We start from the raw sequence: 16,324 nt of genomic DNA, 5'->3' as shown, positions 1-16,324 counted from the left end.
AAAAAAAAAAGGGCACGTTCTGCATGGAGCACTGGGTGTTATGCACAAACAATGAATCATGGAACACTACATCAAAAACTAATGATGTAATGTATGGTGATTAACATAACAATAAAAATTTAAAAAAAAAAGAGACAGTTAGAATAAGACAACATGTTTCCCTTTACAAGAAGGAAGTTTCTAACCTCAGAATGTACCTTTCTTCTTTAAATTTCTGTCGCCACTTGTGTTCATTATGGCTGAAAAGCACGAAGTAGGGAGTGCAAAAGAAAAAAAAAACATCAAATACACTATTCGTGGAAGGAATGCCATCACACTCCATGCTGGGTTCCTAGTGAGATACAGAGTGGATGGGTGGGCGATCCATTTCTAGATTGCAACAAGGCCATGTCCAGCATGGCAGAAGCTTCTTTTATTCAGCACTGTCTATGGAAGGAACTGGCTAGCCCCTGGTGACTCAAAGGTAAGTGAGAAAACCACCGCACTGAAGAATTTTTGGGGCGGGGGAGGGTGAAGATGGGTGGGTGGTAACTAGAAGTCCAGGACAGCCACCTCAGGAGCTGTAAGCCACGCTGAGAAGCTCCCCGGGAGGGAGCCGTGCCTCAGTGGAATCAGGGACTGCAAGGGCTCCTCTCCGGCAGGTGCAACCACCGAGCCAGCGGAAGTGGATCTGGATCTCTGGCAGCTTCCCTTATGCACAGAACTTACCTCTTCCCCTCAGATATTCCAGGAAATACCAACCCCGGACAACTCGGTTAATTTCCTTCAGCAAACAGAAAACATATTTCATCTCCTCATTTCACCTTGTCCTCCAGAAGCCCCCAAACAACAGCTGCCCTTTGAAATCAAGGATAACTGTTGCTGTCCTAGGAAGCCTGCCCGAGATGGGGGCCTGAGGGACCCCTTTCATGCCTGTTTCCTGGGTCAGGGAGGGGAGAGCTGACAGGTGACACTGTGCAGAAGCCCCCTCCTACTGCCTCTGCTCTCTGGGCCGGAGTGGGGCCTTCAAAGCAGTCAGTCAGACCCTTCCAGAACACTCAAGAACCCTGGGGAGGCAAGAAAGGATTTGTTTGCTTTTAAGCCCTTCTCATTAACCTGACTGACAGCTGAGGACTCCCTTGGAGTCCAACCATGCAGGGGGTCCAGCCCTGGACTGAGCCCCCTCCCCCAGCTCCAAGGGGGTCCCAGGTCCCCCTCATACCTGCGCCTCACACCTTCCTGACTCATGGCAGGACTGAACAGTGGGCCCAGCTGTTTATGAAGACTATAATCAGGCTGACCTCTGTGTTGAGCCACGTTCCACTTCACCTGGTGCGGCCCATGTGATACGCCCATGGCACCTGCTAGGGAGCCCACCTGCAAAATGGCCAGTGAAGGGAGTTCGGGGAGAGCCAGGTCTGTATGGCAGTCACCTGGGGGATCCTTGCACTTAGCCACTGTTTGGCCACGGAATTCTCCCGATCACTGCACGGTCACATCTCCACCTTCCCCTTGGCAGAGAGAGCTGGAGGCCTTAACCATATCACCCTGCAGGATGCTAGTCTTCCATTCCTGGGAGAAGGCTATGCTTTCCAAAAAAAAAAAAAAAAAAGAATAAAGAATAAAGACAATTATTTTCGTCTGCAAACTGAATGTTTAATAATAATTCACTAAGAGGGCCTGAAAAGTTGAAATTTTGAATTACTTCAGATATGCATGAAATGTAAATAGGAAATGCAGTACTTCTTGTTAGATCCGTATTATTCATCACCAGTTTCTAGGAAGCCAACAAAACTGTGTTTACTTTGAAGCTTACTGTCTGAGAGTAAACCTTATCAAGGAGTCTAAAGCAGTTGGGGAAAAAAAAGAAAACCAAACCAATAAATATGGAAGACACCAAACTCATCAGTGAAGGCACAGGTCAAGTTCACTGCCTCCCCCAAAAGCCTGGGATCCATCTGAAAAGAGTTCCAATATCTAATGATTATGACTTTCCTGGAGGGTTCAACAAAAGTTGGTGGGGTAGTTTTACTGCAGGGGTAGGCCTTCCTGGCTGGCACCAGATTTCCAGAATACAGTAATAGAATTTTCTAACCACATCCAGTTATCAAAAACCATGTCTGGGACAACAACATAATTAAAAAGTGCAGAGAAACCCACTGGCATAGCATCCTTATTAAGCTGGCATAGCATGACTCATAAGGAAAATTAAAAGGGCTTGGGGGTGTGTAGAGATCTAAGGTCATTAAGAAAAATGAAATAATTTAAACAGATATTCAAATTTGAATACATTAAATAACAGCAATGCCCTGATGTTCTGGGACCTAAACCAGACTTCTACCAGGAGATCGAGTTTATTCTTAAAGAGCTTCCTTTTGCCCGGTGTGTGAATGCAGGGACAGATGTGAGTCTGTGTGGATGATGTGGAGATTTACCCACAGCCAAGGGCGGCGATGGAGTCTCCAGAATGAACTGCCCGACTGCCACAGTCAGCAGCACTGACAACTGCTAATAGCCAACACACATGAAGTCCTTAAAATCCACTTAGCTTGACTATGAAAGCCATTTAAAGCTATTTCCGTGGGTGAGAGGAAATCCACACTTAGGTTTTTCTTTACTCCCAAGTGGTCCCTTGTATCTTATGTATACGTAAATGGAGCAAGGAAATAGTTTATTCAAATGCTCCATGCATTTCTTTTTTTAATTCCCTGTGCTTTTGTTAAATGCCTGCAATGTTCTATTTGCCACTGAGAACTGCCAAAGGTCTGTAACTTCAACCATGGGTAACATTTTTTATTTTAATTCTAATATGGGTTCAGAGTAAGGGAAAGAGTCCCTTTAATTAAATGACTCATTCCAGGCATGCCCTAGCTGTTACTCAACCTTTTGGGAGACTGCAAACTTTAAAACAAAACTCTCTTACATGGTGGGGAGAGAAATGCACAGCACTTGGCACTCAAGAGGATGCGCATCTGGGAAGACACTGTGAAAATACACTACATTCCACATAAACTTTAATGACCTCGGCCGCACCGCACACTGACCCTCTGTCCTGGGAAGGCACCCCTGAGCCCTGGGGCTGTCTCCTGCAGGGAGCGCTGCAGAGCAAGGTCAGGGCCACGCCTCTGACAGACCAGGAAGAAGGCACAGCACAGTGCCTTCCCCAGGCTTTCAACTAAAGGTGTGCGTACCTTTCCACTTGCACCTGGTTGGACTGATCTCAGGATCAAGGGATTGCATTTATAATTCCTAATGGACAGCTGATATTTAACACTGTCCCCAGTCTAGCAGTACCTTTCCAAGTTTTAACACCTATGGATAGATGATTCATAGGCAGCCAGAAAATAATGCAGCCCGACACCCAAATGCTGCTGAGCCCATTTGCTCCACAGCAGCCTTTATTATCACGCCAGGTGCTGGTAACGTATGTAGCTCTAATTGTTAGAATTTGATACAACACTTACGAATCCTAGACAGAGCGTTTTTATAAAACCTCCTTGGGCAGATCCTACCCAGTTTATTTACTAACCACTTACCAATTACGGGTGTCCCGTACTTCTGAATGCTTTGTTAAAGAGGGGAACAAAGATGCCCAACCACATTTGTAATACTTGTGAAAAGAAATGTGAATTTCCAGTTTTCTCTGTGAGATTCACAAGAGGCATAAAAATTATAAGGTTGAATGGTTTAACTCTGATTTCCTAACATTGCAAGTAAAGGTACTTTTCCAGAGTGATTAACAGGAACTCTAAAGATAATGTATGTACAGAACAGTCCACCTGGTCCATGGTCCCTTGTCTTCAGAACGTCCTGTTTATAAATGGATGGTTAGAATTGGGGGAGCTATATACATGGGGATTCAGCTTGGAAAAAAAAGGCAGAAAAGATCCCCCTCTCTCCCCTTCATTTTTAGAAATCAGTTTACAGAGCAGTCAGTAATCCTTTCAAATCTAATAGTACTTTTAGCTCCATTCATTCAGCAAACATTGATCAAGCACCTACTGAGCTCAGTACCTTGAGATGTGCTAAGGAGCTGGGGTCAGAGCCCCACAGGGCTGCCTGCAAGGGCGTCACAGTTAAGCAGGGGAGAGAGAAGGAAAAGGTTAATTTTCATACAGAGTAATAAGTACGACGATGAGAGATGGTGCTGTAGCGCAGGAGAGGACCACGCACCATGTGCGCACGTGTGTGACACAGAGATAGAGACAGAAAGAGAAAGAAGCAGGTCCATCCTCAGACTCAGCCCGATATGGTCAGAGAGACCCTCACAGTAGGAAAGTAGAGACCAAAACACTGGGGCCCAATTCAGAAGCACATGATGTCCTAAAAATTCCAGGCTGTGTCCTGTTTGCAATGGGGGGAAGGCCGGGTTGGGGGCGGGGGTGGGGGCAGCCCTGGAGCATCTAAGGAGAGAAGAGGGTCACATGATCAAGGTTAGGGTTAGGAAAGATGACTCTTTGCCAATAAGGACAATGGACGGGAGTTCAGGAGGCGAGCAAGAGTGAATGGAGCCATTTGTAAAATGAATTCCTCCTATAATATGCTCCTTCTGCTAACAGGGCAGGGCTTCCCTCCATTTTTTTCTGTGAAGAACACAATAAACAATAGACGCTGAAGTCCAAAATACATTTTGCCTTCCAGAAATGGTAAATGTCAGGAAAGAGACTCTGGACGGTCACATGGAAGTATAATCACAGATTTCTGAGCCACTTAAGTAGCACATGCCCAAGGGCATGCTGAACAAAAGCCAGCATTTTCAGAGGCAGGTAAGAGATCCAGCTTCCTCTTCGGGAGACAGAAACCAAATCATGAGACTCGTAATGCTGTGTGAGCTTGGCTGCCAAAATACCCTGCTCTCTACCAACTGGCTCCATTGGCATCTGGCTTTGGGTTTAAGCCAATCTCTTTGGCTTTGGGCAAATCCTGAATTGATACAACATAATCTGAGGACATTGGACCATTATGAAGCAATCTCCCTGTTAACCTTTTTACTTTTTAAATCACATTTCCAATTTTTATTCTTTTCCTTTCTGGCAAACTTTGAGCTACCATTCTACCTTTTCTTTATATCCCTTTGAACATTAGTTGCTTGGTATAGTGAAAACCTCTCCTCAAGTTGGTCAGTGCCCACTCCAAGTATAGGCCAGGCAACGGATAGCCTGGAACTGAGTTTTTAGATTTTTTAGTTTTTTTTTTTTTTAAGATTTTATTCATTCATTTGAGAGAGAGAGAACACACGAGCAGGGTGAGGGGCAGAGGGAGAAGCAGACTCCCCGCTGAGCAGGGAGCCTGAAGCTGGGCTCGATCCTGGGACTCCAGGATCATGACCTGAGCCAAAGGCAGACGCTTAACAACCAAGCCACCCAGGCACCCCTAGATTTTTTAGTTTTTTTAGTTTATGGATTTTTATTTATTACTTCCAAATTGCGATGTAGAATAGCTCTATGAAGACAAAAACTCTAAAGAATCTATGTGACTTTAATCTTCCATGTCCTGCTGAATTTTTCTGACCTAGTTCCTCAAAAAACATCTCCTAAGAAAGTCTAACTGTATTATGTAAAATATCTCATAGAGCTATCCATTTTTCAGTGTCCACTTGCAGTATTGAAGTATACCAAATTCACAAGCCAGAGAGGTTAAGAGTTGCCAAATGAAATTAAATTCAGTTAGTAAAGAGAGTTTCATTTTGAGTTTTTTTTCCATAGACCGGTCATAAACTGAAATATATTAAAATGTATCTTTGAGATTTAGAACATAATGTTACTAGCCTTTAACACAGTTTAAAATTTATTTCTGATCCTGTCATGTAGCGAACGGAAAGGGAGATCTATACCATCCAACAAACGGCAAAACTAAGCTCTTACGTTATTAACAACTGGTTGTTAATAACAAAATGCACTTTACGCAGCATGGAAGTTTCAATGACTGGAACAAACATTAAACGTCTCTAGTTTAAAGCACAACCTATATTTCATTGCTGGTTAACGTCACTTTAACCCTAAAAAAATATATACCGAATTGTTAAAATGTTATTTTATTTAAAATTGAACATAAGCAGGTAACACAAAACTAATCTGTCTCGTGAGAAATCAGTATAGTGATTACCTTCCACAGGACAGTGACCAGAAGGGGATACGGGAAGCTTCAGGAGGCTGGTAATATTTGATTGTTGATCTAGCTGGTTACATGGGTGTATTTGGTTTATGAAAATTCATCAAACTTTTCACTTGTCTATGCAGAAATTCTCTGGTTAGGAATACAGCTGAAGAACACAAGACAGGGTGCCTGGGTGGCTCAGTTGGTTAAGCGACTGCTTTCGGCTCAGGTCATGATCCTCGAGTCCCTGGATCGAGTCCCGCATCGGGCTCCCTGCTCGGCAGGGAGCCTGCTTCTGCCTCTGACCCTCCCCTCTCTCATGTGCTCTCTCTCTCTCATTCTCTCTGTCTCAAATAAATAAATAAAATCTTTAAAAAAAAAAAAAAAAAAAGAACACAAGACAGGTAAAATAGTTGCCCAAAAGTCAGAGTAAAACTGAACTTGGAGAAGTGACACCGCTTCCCTCCCACATCCCATGGACACAAGAAGTACATGACATACACAGACACGTTTAGAGAACGAAGAAGAAGAAGACAAGAGATTGGAACTCTCTGGAGGAATAAATAAGTGGCATGTGCGGGGGGGGGGGTAGGGTGGAAATGACAGGTTTTTATCTCTTTTCTCCTCCCAGATTCCATCTCTGGTTTCAAGACTAGCATGACAGGAGCCAGTTCTTACTGATTAGTGTCTACGAACCCTGGATGTTTTAGCCACATCTCTGATGGCCTATTTGGTTTGCAAGGGAATAGCTAAGTTTGCCTCTCTGTATCCTCCTGAGACCCTAGAAGGTGGTTTGGGGGCATTGTTCCACTTCTATTGTATTTGAGGTGGATGATATCTGATTTGTGAGCATGAAGGTAGCTGACAAGAATAATGTCACATACAAGCAAATGTAATCCTATGAATTGGAAAAAAAAAAAAAAGACATGCTCCAGACCTGTTCTGTGCAATGATGTCACTCTTCCAAGCTCCCCGAGTTGAGCAAATGCTTGTGGCTTTAGCTTCTCTTAGTAAAACGTGAACATGTATCTCCCATTCTACCAGTGCAAGCACTGGAGTCGCTGACCCAGTTACTACTTTTTCTCCCTCTACAAGCCATCAGCACCAAGCCAGGGAAACTGTATTTTGAAGTACACACGTGAGTGAACAGTCCAAGGGACTTCCCCTTATCTCGGAAAAAAAGATTTGCTTAGCAACTACACAGAACAAACAAGGGGAATGTTTAAATCCCTAATTGCAATCATCAATCCTTGTTTTCTACCCATAGCATAAAAAAAAACCCCGCACAATATAAAGCAAACAAAACATACATGACCTTCCTCCTATAATTCTGTTCTCTGTCTACCTTTCCTCACATACAGAACTTGAATTATTTTCCTGAGAGAAAAGACTATGTGGGTTCATAGGAGATATGTATCCTGGAAAGCCAATTAATTGATCTCTGGATGCCTTTCAGTTCAACAAGGTATGATTCTAAGGAATGCAACCTTCTAGGCTGAACCTGGCAGAAGGCACCCCCGGGCCTCTGGCTGTTGGTTCCACCAATGCACTAAGCATTTGGGGATGCTGCTATGCGTCACGTGGATACCGCAATTCCCAGACCGAACGTGTGGGCCATGATGCAGGGTAACTTTGTATATTATAAACTCCCCTTTCATTTTCAATTCAATGTCTTGAGTTCAAGATAGATCTAATTTGGGCAACTGAGAAGCAGGGACCCACTGGGGGCCCTCTGGGGTCAGCGGAGTTTAGTTTTGCCAGTAAAACCTTCCCATCATGCATCTGATTATACTCATAAAGTTCCATGCTATCATTGGGTTATATACACCATCTAGGAACAACAAGGGCTCCTTGTTCCAGGAGGTTTTTGACTACTCCTCATGAAGCACATTTTAAGGTTTTCTTTTACCCACTTCTGGTTTTACAGCTAATACTATGCCTACCAGTCATGAAAACAGTGAAAACCCCCCAAACCAAAAATTAATTCTGCTCTTTCTGTGTATGCATTACACAGTAATATGTGGGGTATTACTGGGGTATGATTATAATATATTAATGATATGTTTTAATAATGTGAAAATTACAGAGTATGGCCAGTAGAGACATATTTGGGTTTAACTTACGGAAGCACTCCCATTGTTTTCGAGTCACATTTTAGACGTTTTCCTACTACTATCAAGTCAGTTTCTGAAACTCTCCCACCTCAAATAGTTAATGAAGCAATCTATTTAATGGCACTCTCTGAATGTTATTATAAAGTATCAAGTATTTAGCTGGGCAAATTACTTAATTGGTTCAACTCTCCCAGCTACTAATTTTGAACATAGGGCAGAGGACTATAGTTTGTAACTACACTGTGATTCCAAGGAAGAAAACTGCCCTTTGAAAAATGTCAATCAGATACCTACATACATATTATAAACGTACAGATACACATATACTAATATAAAGTAAACCGTGTTGCACTGGTCAGCTTCCCATTATTCATAAATTGCTCCAAAAAAATATCTTGAGCACCAGAGGGTATCAAATGTTTTTTTTTAAAAAAATTAAACACTTGAGCTTGCTATTGTCATAATTATTTTACCTAAAGTTTAAAGAGCAGAGGTCATTACAATTCAGGGTAACTTCAAATAGGGATTTGTTCTCTCAGAGGGAGACTAAGTCACACACACTGTTTGGCCAACTTCAGATGGCTTCATGGCTTCACTTCTTTCATTCCAGCAAATAGCTAACTAATGTATAGGGCCCCACATCAGTTCTCCCTGCTGCCCTGCCTGAAGAGGCCTCCCTTGTTAGTTAGTGTCAACAGTCAAAAACATTCTGCAAACCACCAAAGGTACCTTGAAGATGCTGTTGTTGTAAATACTTATAGATACACACACTCACACACATAAATAAGTGTGTTTTCCCATATCTAACTTATTAATAATAAATCAAAAGTAAAGTTTAAACCCTAAATGTTTTGATAACCTTCGAGCAAGCCACTGATAATTTGGAACATGCAATTCTCTCAGAGATATGAATACAGGAAAAAGAATGTTCTTCTTTTGGTCAGAAAGTCAGGGCTCTAAGTCCTGATTTTGTTACTTGACAATTGTGAATCCCAACAATTAATGTGTAAGTATCCTAACTCAGGTTCCCACTCCTAATTGTGAAAGGCAAACCTTATTAATGCAGGGACATATTCCTTCTGTATTTGCACATGTATGTGCGTATGTGTGTGTGTGTGTGCATGTTCTTTTTAAAGACAGTCCTCTTTTCTGTATGGGGGATATAGTTTTCCTAATTCTAAAATATAATTTACACAGCAAGATCCCTCTTCTCATAGTTCAACCAAATCCATCCATTCAATCATGCACTTGTAGTTCTGTAGCTTAACTGGGTTGACTCCATCATTTAAGAAGCAAATCCAGTATTAACTGTACTTTTTTTTTCTACTGGTTCGTGGTCAGAGGCACAAATACAGGTTTTGAGCACATAATAATATACTTATCTTTCAGAAAAGTCATCACTACACTTTCGAGAAAGCTACTTTTAAAATTTATCTCTGAATAATGAAAGCTCTCAGATTATCTAAGAGATTTACCCTTTTCCAAATTTAATTTAAAGCTAAGTCATTTTAGAAACCACAATTACCAACATGCAAGAACCTCTACTTGAAAAATTTGTATAATTTGAACACAGAAATCCAATTGTTTTAAATTTAATAACGCATTTCCCTCTCAGGCTCAAATACTAGGAGCAGCCTCGAGTAGAACTTAATGTATGAATTATAAACTTCTGAAAACAGCAGCTTATAATCAAGATATCGCAGGATTTTTCTTTACAATGTATTCTCTCATGCTTTAGCCAATATATTTCTAAACGTCCCGAGATATTACTCTCTGAGCTTGCTCTCTTCACTGACCTAATAACTCAGAGCATCGGGATAATTTTCTCAAATCTTAGCTTAAAATTTTCCTTGGAAATTTCACTTGCAAAGACACCCTTCATAGGAGCCTGATTTTCATTCTAATACCGACTGCCCAGAGAGTCTCACCTGTGGGGGCCATTTTTAGGTTGCATTTCATGCCCCTTTCTGCTTCCAGGTTCCAGTGAATCCATGCGGGGCTTTGCCTGATGAGTGCCCCTGCCATCCCCTTCCATCCAATACAATCTTCCTCGTCCAGAAAGCTCGGCCATGGTCTGAGACATGAAAGCTCACGGTCACAGTCCTTCTCTGGCCCCAGGACAATGACCACCAGAGGTCTCATGCTTGCTCCTCTACAGAGTCTGAGCGCAATCTCCACAGCACAGACTTCCAAACACACAAACCCAGGTCCAAAACCCAGCTCTGCCACTCTCCCACTATGGGATATTGAGGAAGGCACTTCATCTTTCTGAGGCTCAGTCTCCTCCCCTGTAAAATGGGTATAACCATCCACCCCGGGGTTGTGGCTAAGGTGTACTTTGATAAGCTGTGAAGAGCAAGTGGCAGGGTATAGTCCATAGTCAGTCTGAAGCAATTGCTCTTACTATTCTTTGAGTTACTACTCTCCCCTGGGCCACATGGTGTTTGAAGGGATGTCCAGCATGTTTAACTAAAGGGGAATTCGCTTCTGAGCAGGGGAATTCACTGTTAAGTATGCAAGAATATACAATAGTCAATGGCATGGAATCCCAGCAAGAGACGCCACCTTGGAGATGATTTAATCTGTGTATGGCTTCATTTCCCAGCCCTGGAAACCGAGCATTCCTAAGGCTCAGACTTGCTCCAGTGACTTGCTCTGAAGGGACAGCACTCCCTAGGACTCAGGTTTGGGGGCGCTGGCCAAGAGATTTCCTTGCTGCTTCTTCGCTCTCTGAGAAAGGCCAGTGCAAAACTGCAAACCTAACCCACACACCCTTCCAAGGAGCTTGTTAGAGCCCATGTCTACTTCAAATTCAGAATCCTTTCCTAGGGAAGACCACAGGAGACAGCAGAACCCAGAAGGGACACAGAGCAGTTCTGTGCAGAGGAATCCCGGGGAGAGGAGGGGGCGTAGCCTTTCTCTGATGCCATTTCCATCCAGAGAGCATTTCCTCCCCAAATCAGAAGGGAGTGGCACTGTGAGATGGCCGGGAACCTGCCACTGGCCAAGTGAAGACAGTGGCCAGGCAACTGCTAGTAACCTGCTTTTACCCAGCAGCAGGTCTAGGATCCACGCTAGTGCTGGACCAAACCACTGCTGTCTGGAAGGCCTTAGGACTGCCAGTTCACACCTCATACCCTTGAAATCCACCACTTCGCCCACAGGTTGGGTGGGTTCCAAGCATTACAATGGTTCCCCATCAATTCAGCGTGGGGGGAGGACTTGGAATTTCAGATCAGGATGGGATTTGGTAACAAATCCATATTTCTCTGATACTCCTGTCTGTGCCCTGTGTACTTAATAATGTTTACAGACAAACCTTTCAAAAGTAGGAAGGAGGGCTTTCAGAAAAATGGCAGATAAATAAACTGGAAGTCTGAAGTTTATCCACTGACAGTGGCTGGTCAACTTCCACAGCATACTCAGTCCTTGACCTTGACCTCAATCTGTTGAGAACATTGAAAATTGCTATGTAAATGTACACCTGCACTTTCCTGATTCCAAAATTAGCATCTGATTCTATGTAATTATTTCTCTTACAGTCAGTGGTAAACTTCATCCCATAGTTCTTTTTTGAGCAGGAGCTTTCAATGCTTAAAAACTTAAAACTTAACATACACCTATTTTTTATGCTTAGACATTTAAGCAAGTTGAATGAAGTATTTCATTTAACTTAACCAATCAAAATTTAAGATCATATAACAGAAGATCCAGGAGGGGGAAAAACACATTACAATTAAAAAGAAGGTGAGTATTTAAAAGATTGTCCCCATTATCAACGCATAAGATATTTTTATTCAGAAATATCGGGAATGAGGCATTAAATCTGAAAATCAACTCAGTTTCTCAAAGGGCAAATATTTCCAAGTTTGTGGAAAGGAACTCATCATTTATTTGATCTAGGCACTAGACGCAGAAACCTCAGGACGAGTTTGTCATTTTAGGAAAGACTTAAGCAGCACTTGGCAAACAAACGCTTGGGTACATTCTGGACCTACGGTATACAACTGCAGTTAGTATAAGCAATACATCAGAGATACATTTAAATCATCTCAGAAAGAGGAGAATCCCAGGAAAAATCTCTGGAAACAAGCACCTCCAGGACTTTCTCAGCAACCACTTCATTATTTAACCTATATGTGGCTGGCTGATCACAAATCCTCCCCTGGCCCCAACTTAAGTCTTCACCCCCAGAGTAAATAAACCCTTCCTTTCTTTTTTTTTTTTTTTTTTAAGATTTTATTTACTTATTTGACAGAGAGAGACACAGCGAGAGAGGGAACACAAGCAGGGGGAGTGGGAGAGGGAGAAGCAGGCTTCCCGCCGAGCAGGGAGCCCGATGCGGGGCTTGATCCCAGGGTTCTGGGATCATGACCTGAGCAGAAGGCAGACACTTAATGATTGAGCCACCCAGGCGCCCCATAAACCCTTCCTTTCTTTCTTAACTGTCCTCACCAGAAAGTGAGCATAGTTGATTGACTGCCCTTCTCTGCCTAATAAATCCATTCATACATATACATTTTTGAAAAAGATTTATTTACTTATTTTAGAGGGAGAGAGAGAGAAAGCAAGCGTGTGATTGGGTAGAAGAGCAGAGGGAGAGGGACAAGCAGACTCCTCGGTGAGTACAGCTCAATCCCAGGACCCTGAGATCATGACCCGAGCCAAAGTCAAGTGAACGTTTAACGCACTGTGCCACCCAGGTGCCCCCATTCCCTTATTTTTAGACGTTAAATTATCTCAGCCTTAAACCCTCCAGTCTGCATATCTTCATTTCATTATCTTTACTTCCTAAATAGACTGCACCACCTAAGAAACCCACCAAATGCTGGCCTCTGCTCTGACCACTCTCCAACAGTTTCCACCTTCTGTTTAAATTGTGGGACTCAGAATTCCACTAAGAGCTGAGGCTCACATCACAATTTTGCCAAGAGATTTTACTTAAAACTCCAGAAGCTCCAACTGCACCAAACAAAGAGGTAAAATGCTAAAATTTACATCAATCACAATAAAAACCGGATCAAGATTCCAACATGTTTGAGTGCCCCTGTTTTTAACGTACTTGTAAAATTCAAGGCAATTCACCTATTATTTTAGGTTGCTAAACCTAAAATAGGTTTTAGGTCCCCATTTTGATCATAATATTCATTCACCATTGTCAACAGTTTTTCTCAAGCTTTAGTAGGAAATGCAAGCCTTGGAGTGCTGCAAAAATTCTGGCTGTCAGTTTCAGAAAAATAATGGGAGAAGGAAAGTGGGTAAAAATAAGTTCAAGGCCACACATCATTTTATCTTTTAAAGGAAGTGTTAATCCTAAATTTGCAACAACATGATCACTACAGCATTTCAATTTTTGAAATTCTTCATTAGTCACAATTACTTCAAAATGGCAAAACATATTGAGCCCAATTCCAAAAAACGTAATTATCAAGTAACCTGCATGAGGCTTTTTTAAATATACACAATGCACAAAGCACTTAACACAAAATCTGTGGCAAGTGCTCCAACAATACCCTCACCCAAGCAGCCAGTGCCCCGCGCAGAGGATCAGCAAGCCCCTTCGCTGTTAGAACTCAAAAGGCACAGAAAACAAAGATTTCAACCAAATATGGTTTGCTTGTCGTCAAATTTTCAGCATGACCCTGTAAAAATAAGTTCACAAAAAACCAGCCAAGCATTACTTTTCTCCTAAAGTGCTTCTCGGATTATAAAACAGCTTTGAAAGTTCAGCCTGACACAACAAATATGGTACTAGGAGGAGAGACCTGGAAGGCAACCACAAAAAGTCTCATTTAAATTCCTGGAAAGCAGGGCTTCTCCAAACACAGCTATTCAGCTCGCTTTGTAAGGCATCACTTGCTGCGAGCCACAAGTTTAACTTCACTCCGTGCCCCAGCACCGTCAAATCCGAAAGAAATTTTGCGTGTTAACGTTGCTTACCCAAAAGAATGAACCAAAGGTCTTCTCTATACACGGTGAAAAGTACAACTTAAAAGCAAGAGTTTCCCCCGTGCAAGTGCGTTAAGAATTAACACCCGGGTATCTGGGATTCTAAGGATACCTTCTGTCCCTAAACATCATAGCTACAGCAAACTAGAGATCAATAGAACACACTTTACGCTTTAAGAAGTGCAGTTTTGCATGGGGGTGGGGTCGAGGAAGGCAATTAAAAATCTCGATTCCCTCCCAGAGCCAAATTAAATAGAATAAAAGATCGCCGTTTCACTGACTGAACCACAGGAGCACAACTGTGTCCGCCCGTCCCCCAAACCTCAAGCCCTCCTGTTCGCTCACCCTCTCGAAGAATGTCTTGCTTCTCCCCCAAAACCCTCAACGTTCCCCCCCCACAAAAGGTCTGGCTCCTGGTCGCCGAGCCTAACTCCCTACAGGGCAGCGCACAGGCTGCGGCGACACCGAGGCAGACGTCGCCCCACCGTCCGAGCCCCTGCCCTCTCGGACCAACCTTTTCTGGACGCCGCGCCTCGCAGCGTCCGATCCCGCTGTGCTCGGCGCTCCCCGGCCGCGCGGCGCTGGAGTCGGAGACGTGCGTGTCACATTTTATTCCCCGGCAGCCGCTCGGGCGCGCGCGCCACGCGCTCCCACACTCCCTCGGCCGCTCGCGGGAGCCGGGACCTGGGGCCGGGGGCGCCGGAGGCGCGCCGCGGAACTTAGGGGCTGCGGACGCCGCGCGCGCGGCTCAGATCCTTCTGCTGGTGGCCGCCCCCACCTCCGCGGAGCAGCCTCCCCGCGCCATCTCGGGACCCCCGAACGACCCGCGCTCGCGTCCCGGGAGGCCTGCGGGATCACCTCCCCGGGGCCAGAGGCGCTCGGCGCCGGGCGGCAGCTGCAGGCGCGGCTGGTGGCTCGGCCTCGGGGCCGGCGCTGCGCTGCGCTCAGCCCCGCGCCGCGCGCCTCATTGTTCCCGGCAGCGCGGCGGCGGCGGCGCTGGCGGCGGGAGGGACCGCGGCCCGGAGCCCCGGGGCTAGGCGGTGGCTCCCGGCCCCCGCGCTGAGCTCGCGCCGCGCCCCGCCCCCGGGCTCCGCGCGCCCCTCCGCCCGCCTCGGGCCCCCCTCCCTCCGCCTGCGCCTCCGTCCTCCCCCTTCCCGGCCTCGGCTCACCTAGCGGCCGGGCGCCGGGAGCTGGGAAGTTGCACAATCCGCTCCCCGCGCCCCCGGCCCGCCAGGCGGGGTGCACGGCGGGGCGCTCCCTGGCTGCGCGCGGAACCCGGCCTCTGGCAGAGAGCGACTGCAGACTCGGGCTGCGTGGGGCGGCGCGGGCGGCGCGGCTGCCTAAAAAGGCATGCCTCTCCCCGGCCGCCGCCTGCCGCCAGCCCTAGTTCCTCCGGGGGTTACCTGCACCGGCACCGAGTGGGGCAGCCGGCGGGCACGCAGGTCCCGCGGGCGGCAGGGATGCAAAAATGTGAACAGGCTGTGAGTGGCGGGCAGGAGAGTCTGGGCGCCTGGCCCCGCGGAAGTGAGTCTTTGTGTTCCCCGCTTGAACACACCCTCCCGCCGCGCCGCAGGCCGGGCTACCTGCGCAGGAGGCAGCGCCCGCGAGCCGGCCGGGTGGGGCGCAGGGAAGCGCAACATCCTCCCGGGCCCGCTGGCTCCCTTTGTTCTTCCCGCGCGACCGCCAGGTCCTTGCTCCCGGGAGCTTCTCCGGGGCGCCCCGGGGTCGGAATTGGACTTGGAGACCAGCCACCTTCCACTTGCGAAGGGCAGCCCACCAAGTCCGGGGAAGGAATTCCGTAGAGGCCCCCACCTACCCGCCCCTCCCCACCGCCGGCCCCTGTCCCCGAAGGATGGGAAAGTTCTCGGGACCGTGGCGCCCCCAGGCTGCTCGCTGGGCGCGTGGAGCGGGTGGCGACTGTGGGCCCGGCAGCTGGAGCCGGTGGGTGGGGCCGCCGGGAGCCGCAGATCGGGTGTCCGTCTGCTCGCGTGCGGAATGTCCATTTGTCACCGCGGCCCTCTTGCCCTTCCCGGGCGGCCGCAGCTGGTCCCGGGACCCGAGACGGCGCCGCCCTTTGTTTGCTGATAAAAACGCTCCTTTGAACTTCAACGTGGCTCTCCGCGTGCGTGCGGTGGCGCTGGGTCCCCGCTGCCCCCTCCATGGTTCCTCTCCCTGACCGACAGCGG

At 46.1% G+C, this 16,324-nt stretch overlaps 1 protein-coding gene across 2 annotated transcripts in view; it reads right to left on the bottom strand.

Annotated features, from left to right (window-relative positions):
• LOC102750298 (beta-galactoside alpha-2,6-sialyltransferase 2) overlaps window positions 1–15,916 on the bottom strand; it is a 78,751-nt gene extending 62,835 nt beyond the window's left edge. Inside the window, exon 1 of one of the 2 annotated variants that reach the window (XM_081833312.1) lies at window positions 15,308–15,916. The gene's annotated coding sequence lies outside the window, so the exon portion shown is untranslated. Of the gene's footprint in view, window positions 1–14,652; window positions 15,015–15,307 lie in introns of those variants that run through there. The other variant, XM_081833311.1, reaches the window with a different exon arrangement.
• Window positions 15,917–16,324: the final 408 nt, after the last annotated feature.

The sequence above is a fragment of the Leptonychotes weddellii genome, chromosome 10 (assembly GCF_054177405.1).
Source record: "Leptonychotes weddellii isolate Sample4059 chromosome 10, ASM5417740v2, whole genome shotgun sequence".
Taxonomy (NCBI): domain Eukaryota; kingdom Metazoa; phylum Chordata; class Mammalia; order Carnivora; family Phocidae; genus Leptonychotes; species Leptonychotes weddellii.
Note: the sequence above shows the minus strand (reverse complement) of the source record. Positions and strands in the feature narration are given on the sequence as shown.